Here is an 18,464-nt window from a genome sequence, read left to right as displayed (position 1 = left end):
TCCTGTTAAAGAGTGCAACAAAGAGTGTGATTTTACAGATGTGTCTATTCAAAATATTTAATTTTTACTGTGGGGAAAAAAGAGTGTAACTAAAATATCTGGTTAAAATGTCAGCACTAAGCATTAAACTACAACATGGACATTTCCTGCGAATCTTCATCCAGAAAAAAATATTTTTGCTTTTCCAAAAATGCTGATGCCACTTACAAGGTGATCATCCACAATGTGCCTGGGGACTTTGTATTCTTGACCTTGAATATTTTTTTTTATGATTATTAATTATTAATAGCTGCTTTTTTTTTAATCCCCTCTGTAGTCTTGTGATATGAAACTGATGAATTCAAATGACGTATCAGCCAGAAGGTATAGTGTGCACTGTTTCAAATAACAGAGTTGGACTTTCTTTCATAAAGAGAAAGAGAAAAACTAAAATGTCTTTTGCCTCCAGAAGGAAGACATGAATAAGTTTTTGAATGAAATGCCACAATCTGGGAAAGACTTCCCTGCAGGATACCCAGCAGGAGAAAAAAAGCAGCTTCAGGAGAGGAGACACAAGTTACTTGCCTCCATCTACCTGTTTTCTCTCTGAAGTGAAGCTTTTCTGCAGTGCAGTCCTTAGAATGTCAGAAGGCAGAAAACAGGTTATGTTTTGTATGTTCAGTGCACATGTAGGTCTCCTTTGGCAAGTTCTTGCATGATGCATTGTTAGAGATATGTCTTTCTGGCTGGCTTAGAGAGATTTGAATGCTGAACAGAATTAAAAAAGATGGAATGATCTCCACAGTCTTCCTTGTTAGTGTACAGAGGAATCGTGTTCTCTTACAAACAAGCAATTCCATTACAAATTATAAATCAGGTAGGAACAGGTTTCTGTAACCAAATGGCTTAACCAGAGTTTGGCCAGCTCCCACCTTTACCTAAGCTGAACACCTTTCGTAAATGATTTTTTTGCTGAAGGAGCTCTTTTATCCATTAGCCCTAGTGGGAACTGTTGGTGCTTAAAATGAATTCTCATCCCTACATGAATTTAGATAGTGCTGACACTAGAGTGTTGATCATTGGTTTCATTTTAGCTTGATTTGATCCTGAAACTGGAAAGCAAGACCTGCTATTTTTACACTCAGGTCAAGCAAGTCTGTGCTCTCTGTAGTTCACAATAACACATAAAGGAAGATAAAGCTGGCAAGTAAAGGCCAGAGGATTTACAATGACTTAGAAAAATCTTTTTTAATTCATTCCTGTAAAAGTTCAGGCAGCAGTTGCTAACAAAGTTATTACAAGACAACATGGTCGTGACAGCCTTACCTAAATTGTTCAGGTAAAAGATACATTTTCGGCTTAATGTGTTTAGGTAGAACTCTGAAAGATAGCTGGATGTTATGCTAGAGGAGAAGGAAGAATTTATTGAATTTAGCATTAAGTATGTATAGCTAGAAATCTGTCTGTAATATGTTCTTCAATTTTCTTTGCTTGTAAGTTAAATCCTTCAGATGCTTTATAGCTGGGAAGAGACATATTTTGAAGTATATGTAATACTTTAAAATTTTACTATGATCAGACAGCAGTATTTGCCTGTGAACAGTTACAGAATAATATTCAGTGTCTTCACATGTAATCTCATGAATCTAGTCTTCATTAATAGCTTTCCATCCTACTAATGTCCTAGTAACATTTTCGCTAATTACAGAGATATAGCAGGACAGCTCATATGACTAGAGCAAAGCCATGAATGACTATGTGCTACTTAGGAAAGACAGGCAAAGAGGCAAGGGGATGGAGTTGTTCTCTATGTGAGAGAAAAATTAGAGTGCATTGAGCTCTGCCTGGGCGGGGATGGGTGTTTATTGGTGAGCACTAAGGGGCAGAGTAATGTAGGTGATGCTGTTGTGGGAGTTTACTACAGGCAATGTTAGTGACATAATAGTGTATGTGCACAATTTTAAATTTCATAGTACTAAAATAACATTATTATTCTACTTGCTTGTTGAATGGCTTCTGTAAACTGGATAGATAGAAAAGCCAATAAGACTTTGGCCAATAAGCCAAGGGCACTGTAATATTTGGGAATAGGCTGGGCAACTGGATCAAGAGGTCTTTAAACTGAAGGAAGCAGGGGATGGGGGGAGAAATGGCAAAGAACAAGCCATCCTGTCTAACAGAGAAACAGAGTAGGGCAGGGAATGCCCAGATGAGATGCAGAAGGCTGACCAACTTGAGGAAGTATCAAATTATGGAGGATCCATCCAGTGAAACCTGCATGTTTGAGTAAGTCCCTGCATTGCCTCTACACCAATGCACACAGCCTAGGGAATAAGCAGGAGGAACTGGAGATGTGGGTGTGGATGCAGGGCCATGACCTCATTGCAGCTACTGAGAAGTGGTGGGACAGCTCACATGACTGGAACACAGCCATGGAGGGCTATGTATTGTTTAGGAAAGACAAGTCAATGAGGCAAGGAGGTGTAGTTGTTCTCTATAAGAGAGAACAATAGGAGTGCATTGAGCTCTCCCTGGGTGGGGATGAGGGGCAGATTGAGTGTTTGTGAGTGAAATTAAAGGGCAGAGTGATGTAGATTATAGTGTTGTAGGAGTTTGCTACAGGCCACCTGATCAGGAAGAGGAAGTGCATGAGACCTTCTGCGAACAGTTGAGAGCTGCCTCACAGTCACAATCCCTGGTCCTCATGGGGATCTTCAACTATCCTGACATTTACCGGCAAAGCCACACAGCCAAACCACAGTCCAAGGAGATGCCTACAGAATGTTGGTGAAAACTTCCTGTCACAGTGGTCAAGGAGGCAACAGGGAGAGGTGTACCACTGGACCTTGTGCTGACAAATAAAGAAGATCTGGTTGGGGATGTGAAGTTTGGAGGCAACCCTGGCTGCAGTGACCATGAGAAGGTGGAGTTCGTTGACCTCTGCAGAAGAAGCAGAGGCTTCTTGGCATCCTGGGATGCATCAAGAAGAGTGTGTCCAGCAGGTTGAGAGAGGTTCTCCTCCCCCTCTACTCTGCCCTGATGAAGCCTAATCTGGAGTCTGGTGTCCAGTTTTGGGCTACCCACCTCAAGAGGGACAGGGAGAGAGTCCAGCACAGCGCTACCATGATGATCAAGGGACTGGAGCATCTTCCTTATGAAGAAAGGCTGCGGAAATTGGGACTGGAGGAGACTAAGAAGAGACCTCATTAATACAATTATTTAAAAGGTGTGTCAAGAGGATGGGGCAACACTTTCTTCTGTGGTGTCCCATGATAGGACAAGGCATAATTGACAAAAGCTGGAACACAAAAAGTTCCGCTTAGACATTGGGAAAACCACTTTACTGTGAAGATGATGGAGCCCTGGTACAGGCTGCCCAGGGAGGGTGTGGAGTCTCCTTCTCTGGAGATTATCAAAACCCTCCTGGACACATCCTTGTGTGACCTGATCTAGGTAGACCTGCTTTAGCAGGGGATTTGGACTAGATGGTCTTCAGACAGCCCTTCCAACCCCTACCATTCTGCGATTTCATAATTTTTATGTTAATATTTAGTTGTTTTCAGTATTCAAAGTCTTCATGGTAGCTTATTTCCTGTTCAGATATGACATTGTAATGTAATATCTTTAAACATTACACACAAGCTACCTATTAGTATCCACATATTTTTCTAATTTTTAATGTTTATCTTAGCTGTGGAGTTAAAAAGTGAGTTGGTAATAGAGGCCAAATAAATCAGATGATTAATAGTGTGATGAAAGTTTTAAGTAGTGTGATCTTTTAGATGAACACTTTGAAGCAATGGCTTATGTTCCTTTTGTCCTTTCCAATAAGCAAAGGATAAGACCTATACAGATGCAAAAGTCCAGATGGAAATTTTGTGGTCATGTATTGTGAGTCAACTTAGCAGTTTACTGCATATCAGCTTCACCAGGTCGTCTTTTTAGACTTTTTCTGCAGTTCCTATAGACAGGCTTTGCTCTATGGACATCTCACTTCTGTGGGACCTCTAAAGACTCTTGCATTATGTCATCACATAGACAATCTTATAACAGATTTTTTAAATATTGTCTAATCAAAAGGAATCAGAGTTTCCTGAAAATACTTGGAAAAATGCTCATGTAAAAAGATAATACCCATAAAGGGACTTGATCCACAAATTAACAGTACAAAGGTAGCAAAATGCCATGACTTGTTTTCAAACCTTACTGCATTAGACAAATACAGCAGTGCTGCCAAAATTTATTAATGCTGTTTCACAAAGCTTCTCTTAGACCTAAAAAAGGCAAAGTCAGACACCTTTGTAGAACATGACACTTTCCTCTAGCTGCTACTTCTTCCTTGCATACTATAGAGATGAACTGCTGCCAAATTTCAGTGTTTGTATATATATCCAGAACATGCTGAAATCATGAGAGGGTAAGAAATCTGAAGCCTATTGGTGTTTGCAGTTAAAGTGATTTAGGTTGGTTAAACCAATTCGAGTTAAGGTCATGGAAGTTCCTTTACAAATGTTGAATTTGCTTGTAGTGCAGCTCGATTTCATTTAGGCTCCACTAATAAGGAATTTATTTGAGTAGAGTGGTTTCCTGTTAGTTTTTGTAGCACTTTAAAGTTCTACTTTTAGCCAAACTGTTAAAATTTACTTTTTCAGAAAGCATATAACTCTATAAAGAGTGGACTTTGGATACTGCAGTCTGAACCTATTCCCATGTCAGATGAATAAGCCAAGACATGCCCTCTGACAGTAACCATTGGAAAAAAATAAAAAAACCCACATATATACTTAGCCATGGAAGTGTGACCATATATATTTAAAAATTAAAATGACAGTGGCACATCTGAGACAGCACTGTTCTTAGCACTCTTGAACAGTGAATCTCCGTGTTTCAGAATGTCAACATAGAGATATTGCTTCCTACTATGTATTTCTTCCCACAGAGGTAACTACAAATGAGCCTTTTTGCTTGTTGAGTTTCCAGCAGGTATATGAAGTTGTGCTTTCAATATAGAAATATTGGTTAAAAGGCATAGTCTAGAATTTGTGCTCAAAACCAATTCTGTGAACACACATGATAGATGTTCCTCTGTCAGTATCTCCCTACAGACCATCTGCTGGGCTAGCATGCTGCACACCCACATGCTAGCTGGGTACCTGTCCTGTGTCTAGATCGAGGCAGCAGGGGCTATAGATGACTAGTTTATTAGTTGAGTAGGCAACACCACCACTGATTTTCTTCAAACTTCCAGTCAGTGATGTGATTGAAATTTAATGGCCAAGCCCAGACTAATGACGAGCATTAAATGAACTGTGCATAAACTTTCACATAAGAGGGAAGACCTTATTACTTAATCTGTTAGCTGACAAATAGTCAAGTGGATGACACTCATTATTTCAACTTCAACACTGTATTTCTTTCCTCTTCTAATTCAGTACTTCATTACTTTTCTATGTCAAATGGCAGGTTGAACCTGTATGTATTGTAAGAAGAGAATGATGGTTTTGGGTTTAGAAAAGAAAGGTAGTGAGGCAGCAAATATGGTTCTGAGCTGAAAGAAAGGTAGAAAAGATGATAGTAGGAAAAACAATTTGCAATGAGAAAGAAACAGGATAGTGACCTTACATTCCAAAAAAAAGAGGAAACAGTACAAATGAAAGCAATAAATTCAGTATTGTTTACTCAATTTTATGTAATAATAAGTGCAAAAATCTTACACAAATAGAAGGAATAATGAATAACTTGTCCTCAAAATATTTTTTTAAACCTATCCTCTTTCTACTAGAAAAGACCTAGTCTCCAGTAAATATTCTAGTAATTAAGTGAGCATAATGTCACAGTATTTTTGTCATATGTTTTAATTTTTAATTAATATTTAAAACCTACATTTTTATTTATAGTCATGGATTTTCATTTCCGTTTGCCATGATCGTGGAAGTCTGAGTTTTCAGAATATCCTTGATGTTGTAATGCAGCTTCTTCTAGGTACCTTATCATAGAATCATAGAACCATAGAATGGTAGGGGTTGGAAGGGACCTTTAGAGATCATCTAGTCCAACCCTCATGCAGAAGAAGGTCCATCTAGGTCAGGTCGCATAGGAATGTGTCCAGGCAGGTCTTGAAGACCTCCAAGGAAGGAGACTCCACAACCCCTCTGAGCAGCCTGTGCCACTGCTTCGTCACCCTCAGAGTAAAATAGTTTTTTCTTGTGTTTAAATTGAACTTTTTGTGTTCCAGCTTCATCCCATTACCCCCTGTCCTGTTGTAGTTACAATCAAAAATAAAGGATATCTCAAACTCCTGACACCCACCATTTATATACTTACGTATTTTGGTTATGAATAGCAGAAGCGTTTGCTAGTAATTCCTGTGGGTTTTTTTCTTCTCCCACGTTTTGTTTGTTTGTTTGTTCACATTCCTTGTAACCATTTTGCTTGTTCATGTCTTGCCTTCCCACTTCTATTTGTGTGTCCACATCCCTTCTGTTCTGCTACCTCCTTTTCTAAATTTAAGAGCAGAGGAAGGCTAGAAGAGCCTGATTAGGGTAGTGACAGTTTCTATTTTCTCTATCCATGTCCTAATTTTAGTTCCCAAAATTATTATGTTTGACCACAACCTAGTACTGAGCTGAAAGTTCTACTAGAGTTCCTATTAAAGTGCAAAGATCTTGTTTGCAGTTGTTGATCATTGGTATGGAACACATGAGTGCATATAAACCCTCCTTTATGTATGATCTTAGCACTGCATGTTCCATGGTAAGAGACAGTCACATTCCAACATTTTCACAACAGTCTAAAAATGCGGATAAGGTGGATGAAACTTTTATTCAATGACAGTTGTTTAAAAGAAAAGACCTGAGTGGAAGAGACTCAGAACAGTGTGTCATTGTGAATCCTGGAGTGATGGTGGCACTAGAGCAGAGTGGAAAAATTTCATTTCATTATGGGGAGATACTGTGCTGACTTCACAGGTGGGCATGGTTTTTTCTCACCCAAGTGGACCTTAACAATACCTCTGTAAAAATAAGTGGCAAAGAGCTCTGATAGGATGTAATCTGAATCCTTGGAAGGTTGCTGCTTGTCCCTCATATCATCATGGTCCTGTTCAGACCTCTGACATCTTGCAGTGTAGACTAACAACCTCTTTGTCGTTTGATTATGAATGAGTTGACACATATTGACCATCCTTGGGAGTATTTTAAACAGAAAACTTTAAATATCCCCTCTTTACAAAGCAATCAGTAAACAGCACCAAAAAAGAAGTGAGAGTTATAAAATAAACTTCAGTGTCTCTGAGCATGTTTTTTTGCGCTCTCCTATGAGGACAAATTTTAAGGGAGATTTTGTTTTGCCTGACATGTATAAAACCTTTGATTCATTTCAAGAGTAATAAGAAACATCTGAGTTAGTACATGAAAGATATTCCTCTGAGAAAACCATAAATGTTTTGACCTGGTTTGTATTTTAAAGTCATAGTATAGCCACTGAGTTAAAACCAGTTTTTTTATTGCTGAGTATTGGATTTGAACAGTTTAGAAAACTCCAAGGTTACTGTAAGTCCTCCAGACAGTCTATGGTATTTTTCCAGATACTGGCTGTTGTACTTGGATCTTATAGCAGTCATTCACAGGTTTAGAGAGGTTTTTGCTTTTTAATTATTGTTGATGCTGTTTAAAATTCTGAAGTTTTTATAAAACTTTATCTATTTAAACATATATGTTTCTGTATAAAAATTATACTTTCATGAAGCCTCAGACATTTTTACAAATCATTTTTTAACCTACTTCACTGTTAAAATGTATTTCATTTCTAATTTCTGTGGTTTTTTCTGATAATAGTACATAAATTTTTAATGGCTGAATTTAATCTGAGTGTAACTTTTTCACAGATACATATATACACAGAAGTATAACTGCATGAAGGTCATCTGGACTCAACTAATGCAGTTTACTGATGCCTGCTTAAGTTAAATTACAACATCCATTATATAAATCTAAGAACATAGAAATATGTTCTTAAAAGTCTTCCAGGTAGGATACTCTTAACATAATCTACAACTGGCTTGGTAGATGAAGGGAGAGCATTGAATGTCATCTACCTTGACTTAAGCAAGGCTTTTGACATTGTCTCCCATAACATCCTCATCGGAAAGCTCAGGCAGTGTGCCAATGGCAGCCTGGGATGCATCAAGAAGAGTGTGGCCAGCAGGGAGGTTCTCCTTCCCTTCTGCTCTGCCCTGGTGAGGCCTCATCTGGAGTACCGTGACCTATTCTGGACTCCTGTGTTCAACACTGAGACAATTGAGGTCAGAGGGCAACCAAGATGATGAGAAAACTGGAACATCTCTCTTACAAGGAAAGGCTGCAAGACTTGGGGCTGCTTAGCCTGGAGTAGAAAAAACTGAGAGATGGTCATATTAACACTTAAAAATACTTAAAGAGTGAATGTCAGGAAGATGGTATGAGTCTTTTTTTCTGTAGTGCCCAATGACAGGACAAGAGGTAATGGGCACAAGCTGGAACACAGTTAGTTCCACTTGACCACAAAGGGAAAACCTGTTTCCTGTGAATGCGAGGGAGCCCTGGCACAGGTGTGGAGTCTCCTTCTCTGGAGGTTTTCAAAACCCGCTTGGACACATTCCTGTGTGACCTGATCAAGGTGAATCTGCTGTAGCAGAGGGATTGAACTAGATGATTTTTAGAGGTCACTTCTGACCCCTAGCATCATGAGATTGTATAATTCCACTCTATGTATAGCTAAAAGTGCTGTTTCTAATGTACAAGCAAAATAATCTTGCTGCAAATTAAATGCTGTTCCTCATATCTTTTTCCTGGAAGCCAAATAGACTTGAGGAGAAGCTCATACCCACATTCTTGATTTCCAGATACTGAAAGGTTGCTTCCTTATTTTCTGTCTTTCTCTTTGTAATTCTTTCTCTTTTCTCCAGCTAGACAATGTTTCCAGCATGAGCTGGTTTTGTGCTTCCTTCAAGCTCTATAGATTGTTGATATTATCATTAAAACTTATGGCCAAAACTGGAGATAATATTCAAGGTAAGGTGGCACTGTAGAGAAAATGTTTCAGAATGAGTTTTTTGGGTCTCTTTAAGCCTCATTTACATGTGGTGGTCCATGTACCACATGTGGTCTGTTTGTCTGTGAAAGCAGCAGCATCTTAGGCTCTGATTGACAAAATTAAAAAAAAAAACAAACCAAATAGACTTTTTTTGTCCTTTTCTTAAGTAAACAACAAGAATTCTATCTAAGCATTATCGTTTCTTCCGTGAGTGATGACCATCACCTATGTTCACTACTGTTGGCCTTGACAGGGGAAGCTGTTTGCACTAAGTCTTGAAAAAATGGGGCTTGTGCAGACCTCACAAGATCACTTAGTTCATGCTTGGAGGATCAATTCCTCAGTTATTCCAGAGAAGTTTTTGCCTAAGTTTTTTTTAGAAAACTCCTGTGAGGGACTTCAAATAACCTCATTAAGAAGTCTGTTTCAGTATTCACCAAGGTTCCTTTTACCTTTTTTTCTCCCTTCCTCTGTCATGCTGCAGTTTAGTGCTTTCCCAGTCCACTATAGAGACATGGAACATCTCTTTGCATCAAACAGCACATTTCTCCTTGTTCTTTTCTAAGGTAGCAAAAAAGCCTTTAAGTAAAGGATTGTGTCTCAAGTAGGATTTCTAATGGCGTTTTCTGTTGAAATGTTTTCGACTTTCTCATTTAGTCCTTTGAAAGGTCTGTTGGAAAATAGAATTCTATGTGTTATTGGAAGATGCAGATGACTGCACCTGGATATCCAAATTGCTTGCTGCTTTTTTCTTCCTTTACAGCCTGTGAAAAGATTATGCACTGGGTTTTAGTAAGTGCAGAAGAGAAATAATGATGTACAGAGCACATGTTACATATTGATATTGCTGCTTTTGATGCCATGTCTGTGTAAGCTATTCTGTTTCTCCATCCTTTTCCTGGCGAATGTCTACTGCTCTTCGCATTTGCATCCTTTGTTACAACTTCCAGTTTTCGACAAACACAAAGAGCCTTGTCATTATTCTGTTCCCGCTGGCCTATGTGATTTTGTTAATGCTTTCTGATATGCACTGACTGTAACATTTTGAGAACAAAGGTGAAACCTGGTTTGTGGACAAAACTGCTCTCAGGCACATATTTAAAAAAAAAAAATAAAAAAGGTAAAAGAATTGGAGCAGCTGTGTTCCCCTCACAGCTCCAAAACTCTGCATTTCTTCTTGATATCTTCATATATACTATAACCAGATTAGCTGCAGGGTATTTACAGCTATCTTGTGTTGGAAAGGAAAGAGTAGGATGTGTTTCTTGGGTGATGTTTTGTTGGGTTTGGTGTTTAAAACATTTTTTATGGCCATTATGCAACAATTGTTTTGTTAGGTCTAGAGCTTATAGCCATTAGAGGTTATATAACCATATTCTTTCCTGTTATTTTGGAGGTGTTAAAATGTCAATACTGCTGAAGCCTGGCTGAGTGAAAAGCTGTTTTCTGGAAGAATTAAAGAGTGATAGTTAGGTTTTTATCTGTCACGTTGTTGTCACTGAATTCTGTCTCTGAAGAATAGTTGGCCTATTTTCAAGACTGCAAGATCAGCCATCACTCGAAATATGTATTGAAGAAGATACAACTGAATGCAGTTGCATTCAGTTGCAGCAGTTACAATCAGCTACAATTTTTACTAACTTAGATTCCATTTATTCTTAAAATGAGTATTGCATTATCATTTGTCCACTAAGCATATTATATTGATCAGGTACTGAGTGAGTTGTATTTTGTTTTAGTTACACTGGGAGAAATTTAAGTCTTTGTTTGGATATAACTAATTGGTCACATTTTTATGTAGCTTAGTAAGTGTAGCATTATATTCGCAGTGAGTTTTGTGTCTGTGCAGTATGGAATTCTGGATTCAAGCTTGTTTTCAGTTTTCTAGCTTGTTGTTCTTGTTGATGTAAATCCTGACAGCTCTCTCCAGACATAATTAGAAAATTAGTTCACAAATAGGCCTTGTGATTAAATACATTATTGTGTCTGAAATGTAGAAACTTTTATACCAAAAAAAAAGGGTGTTTCAATTCTGTTACTCTGGTAGCTGCCCTTGCAAAACTGGAAGCCGCTTGTTAAGCACTTGACCCAGTGTGGTAGACTGAGGACCAGACCCCTCACAGCTGCTCACTCTCTACCTGCCTTAGTGTGTAGGGAAGAAAACATAGACAGGGAGATCACTTACCATTTGCCATCTCAGGCAAAGCAGTTTCAATTTGAGGAATATTATTTTAATTTATTGTCAATTAAAATGGCAGCTCCTTTTCCCCTGCTCAGACCTTGATGTTGCCTCTGCTGTTCCTTACACTTTTTGTTCCTTCTTCCTTTCTCTAGTGTTTTTTGCCTTTTCTTAAATACGTTTCCACAGAGGCACCACCAACGTGGTCAATGGGCTTGGCTGTGTCCTGCAGTGGTTCTGTTGGAGGTGGTTGGATGTAGCTGTAACTCACTGTGATGGGCACATAGCACTGCACAGACCAGTCTCACCAACACTGGGACACAGAACCACATACACACAGATGATGAGGTCAAGTACATTGTGCAAAATACCATATTTGCAGGAGCTAGAAGATGCCTCTTGATACAACACTCCAAATTTAAATATTACCTTAGTGCAATATTTTTTCACTTGATGGATTCAAAAGTAAGAAATAACTGTCTGGCTACTGGACTGAGCATATAGACATGGTGATATTTTCACCCTTTGAGTTTCTGGTGGAAAGAAGTTCCACCTACATGCTTAATGGAATTTAATTTTAGGGGTTTTTTTTAAGAACAATAAAAATTTGCACAGCTTTTAAGTGGGAGAAAAGAAACCTTTTCTGTTTAAGAAGGTATGCTTGATTCTGTGCTTAAAAATAAAGTAACTCTTGTTTTTCCTCACTATACGTATTGTAAATTGATTTAGAGATTTTCATGCTTTCTTCATGTAAATTTACGTCCAGTTGTGAGCATATTGTTAGCAGTGAGATGGGTATTATTAGGGTTTTCTCCACTAATATCATTGCTAGTAATCCTAATAGGACTAATTACTACCTATAAGACACTTTGTAAGCCTCTTTTTTAAGATTCTTTTAAAATGTCTTTAATAGCTTAAGCTAATTGTTCTTAATAAGTGTAACTTGATATAAAAAGCTCTCTTCTCAATGAGTTGGACCTCTACTTTGCACTTCCTTTTCTGGAAGGCAGAGCAAGACCTCATTTTATCTCATTTGTTATTTCACTTCATTCAAATAATTAAAACATCCATGGTCTGACTGTTTTTTGGCTGAGAAACTTGGAGTGAGCATACTGAAGTCAGCAGCACTTGCATCTCCACCATATATTGTTCAAGCATGTTGTTCTCTGCTGCCAGGGTCTGCAGATACAGTAGCTGCTGCAGATCTGCCTGCCAAGATGAATGGTGTGGTGAGAGAGGAGAGACATGAGTGGCAGATGCTTGAAGAAACAGAGTAGCAATAGGATTACAGAAGCTTAACTAAGCAGGTCCTACCCTGTGAAATCCAGTTGGCAGATGTGTTTTATGTCATAGATACATTGTACATAGGGTGGGAGGATGTTACATGCTCTTTAAGCCACTTCAGTGGCTCACTCCATGCAAATTTACACTCCTTTCTCTGAAACCGACTGCTTTGTTTGGAGAAATGAAAACTACATGAGACATGCTGCTTCTTAACCATAGCGTAACGAATTACCTGTAGGAACTGTATATGTTTCTGTGTTTATGTGACTGCTGTTTGCTTAGATCATCTGCTTTTAAAGTAATTGATTTTTGTGAGAGTGATTGGGTATCATGCTCATTGGATATCGTGGGTATTTGACAGTAAAGCAGATGGGATTGTTCATGCACTGGAGACTGAGTCAAAAAAAACACACAAACCCACATATCATCAATCTGATTCCTCTTACAGTGATTCTGTATATAATGTCTTGGAATTTTATGAGTAAACTGCCATAATTGCAAAGCTTCTATATGAATATGTATACATTTAGGATTCTGGGAGCTCCCCTTCTGGAAAAGAAGCAATATAAAAGAGGGCCATGTATATTTCCTTTACCTTTGATTCTCTTGTGCTTACTGATAAAATCAGCAGCACTTTCTCTGCTTCCTTACCACATTAGCTATCTTGTTACAGTCAAACACTTTAGTAGACTTGGATTGCGTGGCAAAGTGAAAAGGTTAGGATATAACCTAGTCTTTTAGAATCTGAAATCTAACCAATGCGGAAAAGCATCCTATTATATAAAGATTAGATTCCCTTGAAACGAATCTGGATTAAACAGTCAAATGAATGACTGGTTTTTGGGACTTCAGAGAAATCAGTTCAGAAAAGTAAAAGAAGCAGTGGGGAGAAAACCCACAATTTATTTACTGCCGCAGTCTCTGAAAAACAAATAAAGTATTTTGAAATATGTGTCAAGAGTACATTTTTGCCTCTGTCCTTGTTGCATAGTGACACCACTGAAAGTTAGATCCAGAGGAGATCAGTTGTCTTAAGTTTTAAACCCAAACAAATTGTGGCTAGAGGGAACATTTGGTGATAAATTCAGGCAGATGTTGCCCTAAATACTCTTGTTCTGTTTATGAATTGGGTAAACCAAGAATAGCAGATTTGCCTTCAGTCTTGAAAGCTCTCTTGGATATAAGCTAAATAATATGCCAGTGTTTTCACTCCTTTCCAGAATATATTTTTAGTGAGCCTGTTTATTATGCTGTTCTTGGTGGATTTTTTTGTGAAGACTCTTGTATACAAGCTAAAGACCTTTATATCTTCTCTGCTGTAACATATATGGGTTTATATTATTCAGATATGTTTACATAATGTGCAGTAAATGTTAATCTGGCTAAGCAGTATTTTACCCCCTTGTTGCCTTTTTCTTAATGCTGTATTCCTTGGTACTTTACTCTTTTATTCTTTAACATCCTTACTTGTTCAATTCCTCCAACCTTTTTTTTTTAAAAATTCTTGGAATCTTGTGTTCTACACCTTTATTGTTAAGAGTCAAGTAAAAAAATTAGAAAATATGCATTGTAGATGAGTCAGTCATACGCTTTTAAACTTGTAGACACAAACAGCCCCACATCGACCTCAGGTTCCTGAATTCAGTGAGTTGTAATCAGTGAGTTGTAATCCCTGCGTTATAGCCACGAGTGACAGTTCGGTATGTTTAATTTCCAAGACTTCCAGTGAACGCTGTGTGTCATGTACTTAGCAACAGAAGTGATTCCTCTGATATAACTTGTGTTGCATGAATGCCTATTAAAAATCCTTTTTAGAGAAAGCAGCTAGTATGTTAGAGTCTGTTCTTGTGATCACCTCATGTGATCCCAATGGACAGTTTCTGTGGTGACAAAGGGTAGTCTTTTGATTTACACTTTCCTGATATTATCTGATTTGTGCATTTAATGAATACGTTCCTGTTCCATTGTAATTAAGTTGCAATTTATTAAAAAAAAAAAAAAAAAGAACACAGCTGTCTTTTCTCTCTTCTCCTAGCTAATACATGCAGCAAGCACTACCTGTGTTTAAATTGTTTAGGGTGTTTTATTGCCTTTTATGTTCTATGTAGCATATATCTGAGTCTAATACTTAATTTTCTGAGTAAAAATGAGCTTCTATATGATAAGATTTTACTATTTTATAGTAGTCTGTGTATTAAATAATACACTGTAAAACTCAAGATAAGATTTCAGAATGTACCTTAGCTACAGACTTTTATGACAGAATGCTTGCAATAGTAGATTTCAGCCAGGAGTTTCTAGCTTTAGCTCAAAAATATGATGTCATCTGGTAATAGAATACTCAACTGTGAAATGACATAATTTACTGTAAACCACAGCTAGACTATTTGGTTATTTTGGCTGCTGGCCTCAGACAGTTATGTTCAGACAGAAGAAACTTTATTCATTTCAGAAGTTTCACTGTTACAGTCCAAAAAATGTGTTTTATCTTCTGTCAGGCTGTGGCTATTCTGTTTGCTCTTGTCTTTATAAATCCCTGACCTGGATATTTTTGTGATAGTTCTTCAGCAAAAAGTAAGATATTACTATGCTTGAGAACAGCTTGATGTTCTCAGTATTTCCACCTTGTAGGTGGATTCTGTATTTAAGAGGGAAAAAAGGAGAAGCTTTGGCTGAGACAACAAAGAGTGATTTTTATTTTTTTTAATCAGGACTTTCATGCCTCTTTTCTTTTAGAAAAAAAGAAAAAAAAAGTAAAAACAATATTAAAAGCCATTAGGCATGCCATGGAAATAGTGGTGTTGTAGGACCTCATTTTTTTTTTTTACTTAATAAGTTTCTAAAATATTTTGCTGTATGAGATCATTTCATGTCTGCCATACACTGGGACCGCTGTTTTGCAGTTCCTAGATAACTTTCTTTTATGTTGCCGTTGATTTCCCCTCTGCATGTCCATTGAAATATTTTTGTGCTTTGTTCTTTTTTTGTGGGATGACACTAGGGAATCATGTGCCCCACAGCCTTTTCAAATCAAACTAATTTCAAAGTTTGGAAACATAAAGAAAATGTCTTGAATGTAGTTTGTTTTATATTCTGTTTCAGAGGAATTCTACAAGCCTACACACTGGCAGCTCTTAGTTTGTTCCTTGATCACATAACTTCTTTCTTCCATAACTTCTTTCTGAAAACTCACTCTGGAAACAGATTAACATCTTTAAGTTCAATAGTCCACTATTAATTGTCATTTTTGGAAGAAAAAAATGAATTAAAGGTTAAAAATGAAAGATACAGTTAACATTCATCAAAACTGGTACATGGAAAACAAAACCTGTCAGCCAGATTGGATTGCATCCCTTTATGAGATTCAGGTTTGATAATAAACATAAATTGTGTAGAACTAATGATTTTTTTTTACTGTTTAATACTGTTTGGCATAATTTTTTCTTAGTAGCATTGTATGTTATGAAGCCAGTATGTGTTACAGCCATTAAGATACAATTAACAAAATGTCAAATCTTAAAAAATATTCCTCAACTGGGAGAGATCATCTTCAGTTATTTCAGAGGAACTGCATTTTCTGCTAGACCTGACACAGATTTTGAAAAGCACAAGTGTAAGATAGGTTAGAAGAGAGGAGATTGATGGTAAATCTGACAAGCATGTGCTTTTAACCAAGGCAAATTGAAGAGTGGGTGCTGCAGGAACATAGAAAACAAACTGGTCCTATAAGATGTGATGGGAGGCTTTTTGTCCCTGAAAATAGCTTCAAACAGGATTCAGGGAGCAGAGCAGAAAACATTGAACCTGAGCTCACAGAGTGGCCATCAGAGTTTGAAAAATCCTTGAAAATGAAAAAGTAAATAGAAAGGAGATGGGTTTACTTCTACCAAGAAAACCTGTGAATGTCACCCAAAGATGCGTAACATCTGCATTTTGAAAAATGATAATGATTCAGAAGAGAACCAAAAAACTCCAGGAGTCAGAGAAAATGTCAATAAGGGTGAACAAAGGAGTTAAGTGAAGACTCATAGGAAAGACATGGAGACATGATTAGATTACTTGAACTCAGAAGTGAAAAAATTACTGGTACTAGATGGTTTTTCTTCTTAGCAAAATAAACAAAACAAACACAAAGGGCTTGATGTTGCAAGCAGACAAATTCAAACTGAAAATTTTACAATGTTAAAGGAAATATGTTTAATTCCTGGACCAACAACTGAGACACACAGCAGATACTCTTCCCTTTGTGCCGATCTTAGGCCAACTGGGATTAGGATAATGCACTGAATCCTACCAAACCCACTCAGGTTTGCTGTAGGGGAAGCGTTACTGTGAGCAAATGTTGCTATGCTATATACAAGCCTTCAATTTATTACAAAGGATTACATTATTTAAGTTATACTTTTACATTCTGCTGACCTTCAGATTTTCTTGCTCACGCACTCAGCAGATGGTGTTTTCACCTCCTGCTTCTCACACTTGCAACAAGGTGCCCCGTAATGTTTCCTCATTTGTCTACAATCACTCTTCTAACCTGAAAGCCAGTTTACATTTTTGCTAACCACCGCTTCTTTATTCCTATACCTTTGATGCCTTTACATCAGGGCATGCCTTTTAGAAAACTACTTCTTTGCCAAAGATAATATATAGAATTTAATACCAGGCTTAACTAGGAGGTATGTAAGCGCCTGGGGTTTGTAAGCTTGACTGTGTACTCTAATGGATGTTCTGGTCTATTAGTGCATGAAAATGGATTACTCTTTTTTGCTTACTTGCTGCCAAGTTGCTCCTGGATGTGTTACCTAGTTAAATTGCATTTCTGATATTTTTCTGCAATGAAATGAAGAAAATGGCAAGGGCACAGGGCCTCCAAAAATGATGGCAGAGGAAACAGGAGAGCATTCCTGACACTGTAGAAAATGTTAATACAGTGCTGGCACCAAGACAAAATCAATTGAGAGGAAGTGTGGGACCAACTCAGCAAGTTTGGTGTGTTGATGGGCCAGATCATGAACTTATAAAGGAAAAATCTTTAAGAATTAGACTGAGTTCTCACTAATGGTGATTAAAAGAAGGCAGACAGCTACTGATATTTTTGCTTGTAGAAATAAGTAGGGTAATAATTATAACAACAACCGAGGGAGCATATTAAACAAGTCAGCTATGTTATTGTAACTTCCTGGTGGGCTAATACGATAACAAAATTAAGATCAAACAAAGGCTAAAAACCATCAACACAAAGGAGAAAAAATGTCCAGATTGGCACTTGAAACACAAGGCAACTATTGTTTGATCAGAATAAAGAAAATATGGCTTAGAGAGTTCTGCAACTTTGGAAATGAGACCCAAAAAGGTGAAGTAGCATATAAGAGAAAACCTAGAGCAAGATCCTTATATGTGTGACTGTGGTCACCCAAATGGACAGCAGCCACACAGTGGTAGTTCTTCAGTTACAGCAGTAAATCTGATTTTGTACCCGTACCTTCTGTAAGTGTTTTGCCCTGGGTTTATGGGCAGCAGCTGATATCCATGTTCTGCTGTCCACTGTTCCCACTCAAAGCTGCAAAGTGCTTAGAGGAGGAACTTGAAGGTGCAGGGAGCAACAAGGTTAAAAGGTAGTTAAAAAAAATTAAGAGATGTGGTAAAGTTCAGCCTTTTTGTTTCAGGTAGTCAGGAAAGCTACAAACTAGTGCACTCTCTGGAATATGAGAGGCATCCAGTAAGGGATAAAAATAGATGCTGAGTAGCAAAGATGTTTTCAGTCCTGAAATGAAAACTAACCTAAAACCTTTAAGTACCTTTAGTATTTTGAGAGCACATTGATCCCAATTGGAATAAGTGCATTCCTTACAGACATGATCATTTGAATTAATGAGATTGCTTCGTTTTTTGCTGTCTTTTTTGTTAAAAAGCATTTTACCAGACTGAGGTACAAATGATCTACAGTTCA

The 18,464-nt window shown here is 37.6% G+C and overlaps 1 protein-coding gene across 1 annotated transcript in view; it reads left to right on the top strand.

Moving 5' to 3' along the window:
- CHSY3 (chondroitin sulfate synthase 3) overlaps positions 1-18,464 on the top strand; it is a 161,526-nt gene that overhangs the window by 109,881 nt on the left and 33,181 nt on the right. The gene's annotated exons all lie outside the window — the stretch shown is intronic.

This window comes from Colius striatus, chromosome Z, assembly GCF_028858725.1.
Source record: "Colius striatus isolate bColStr4 chromosome Z, bColStr4.1.hap1, whole genome shotgun sequence".
In the NCBI taxonomy this organism is placed as follows: Eukaryota; Metazoa; Chordata; class Aves; order Coliiformes; family Coliidae; genus Colius; species Colius striatus.
This window is presented reverse-complemented; position numbering and strand designations above follow the sequence as displayed.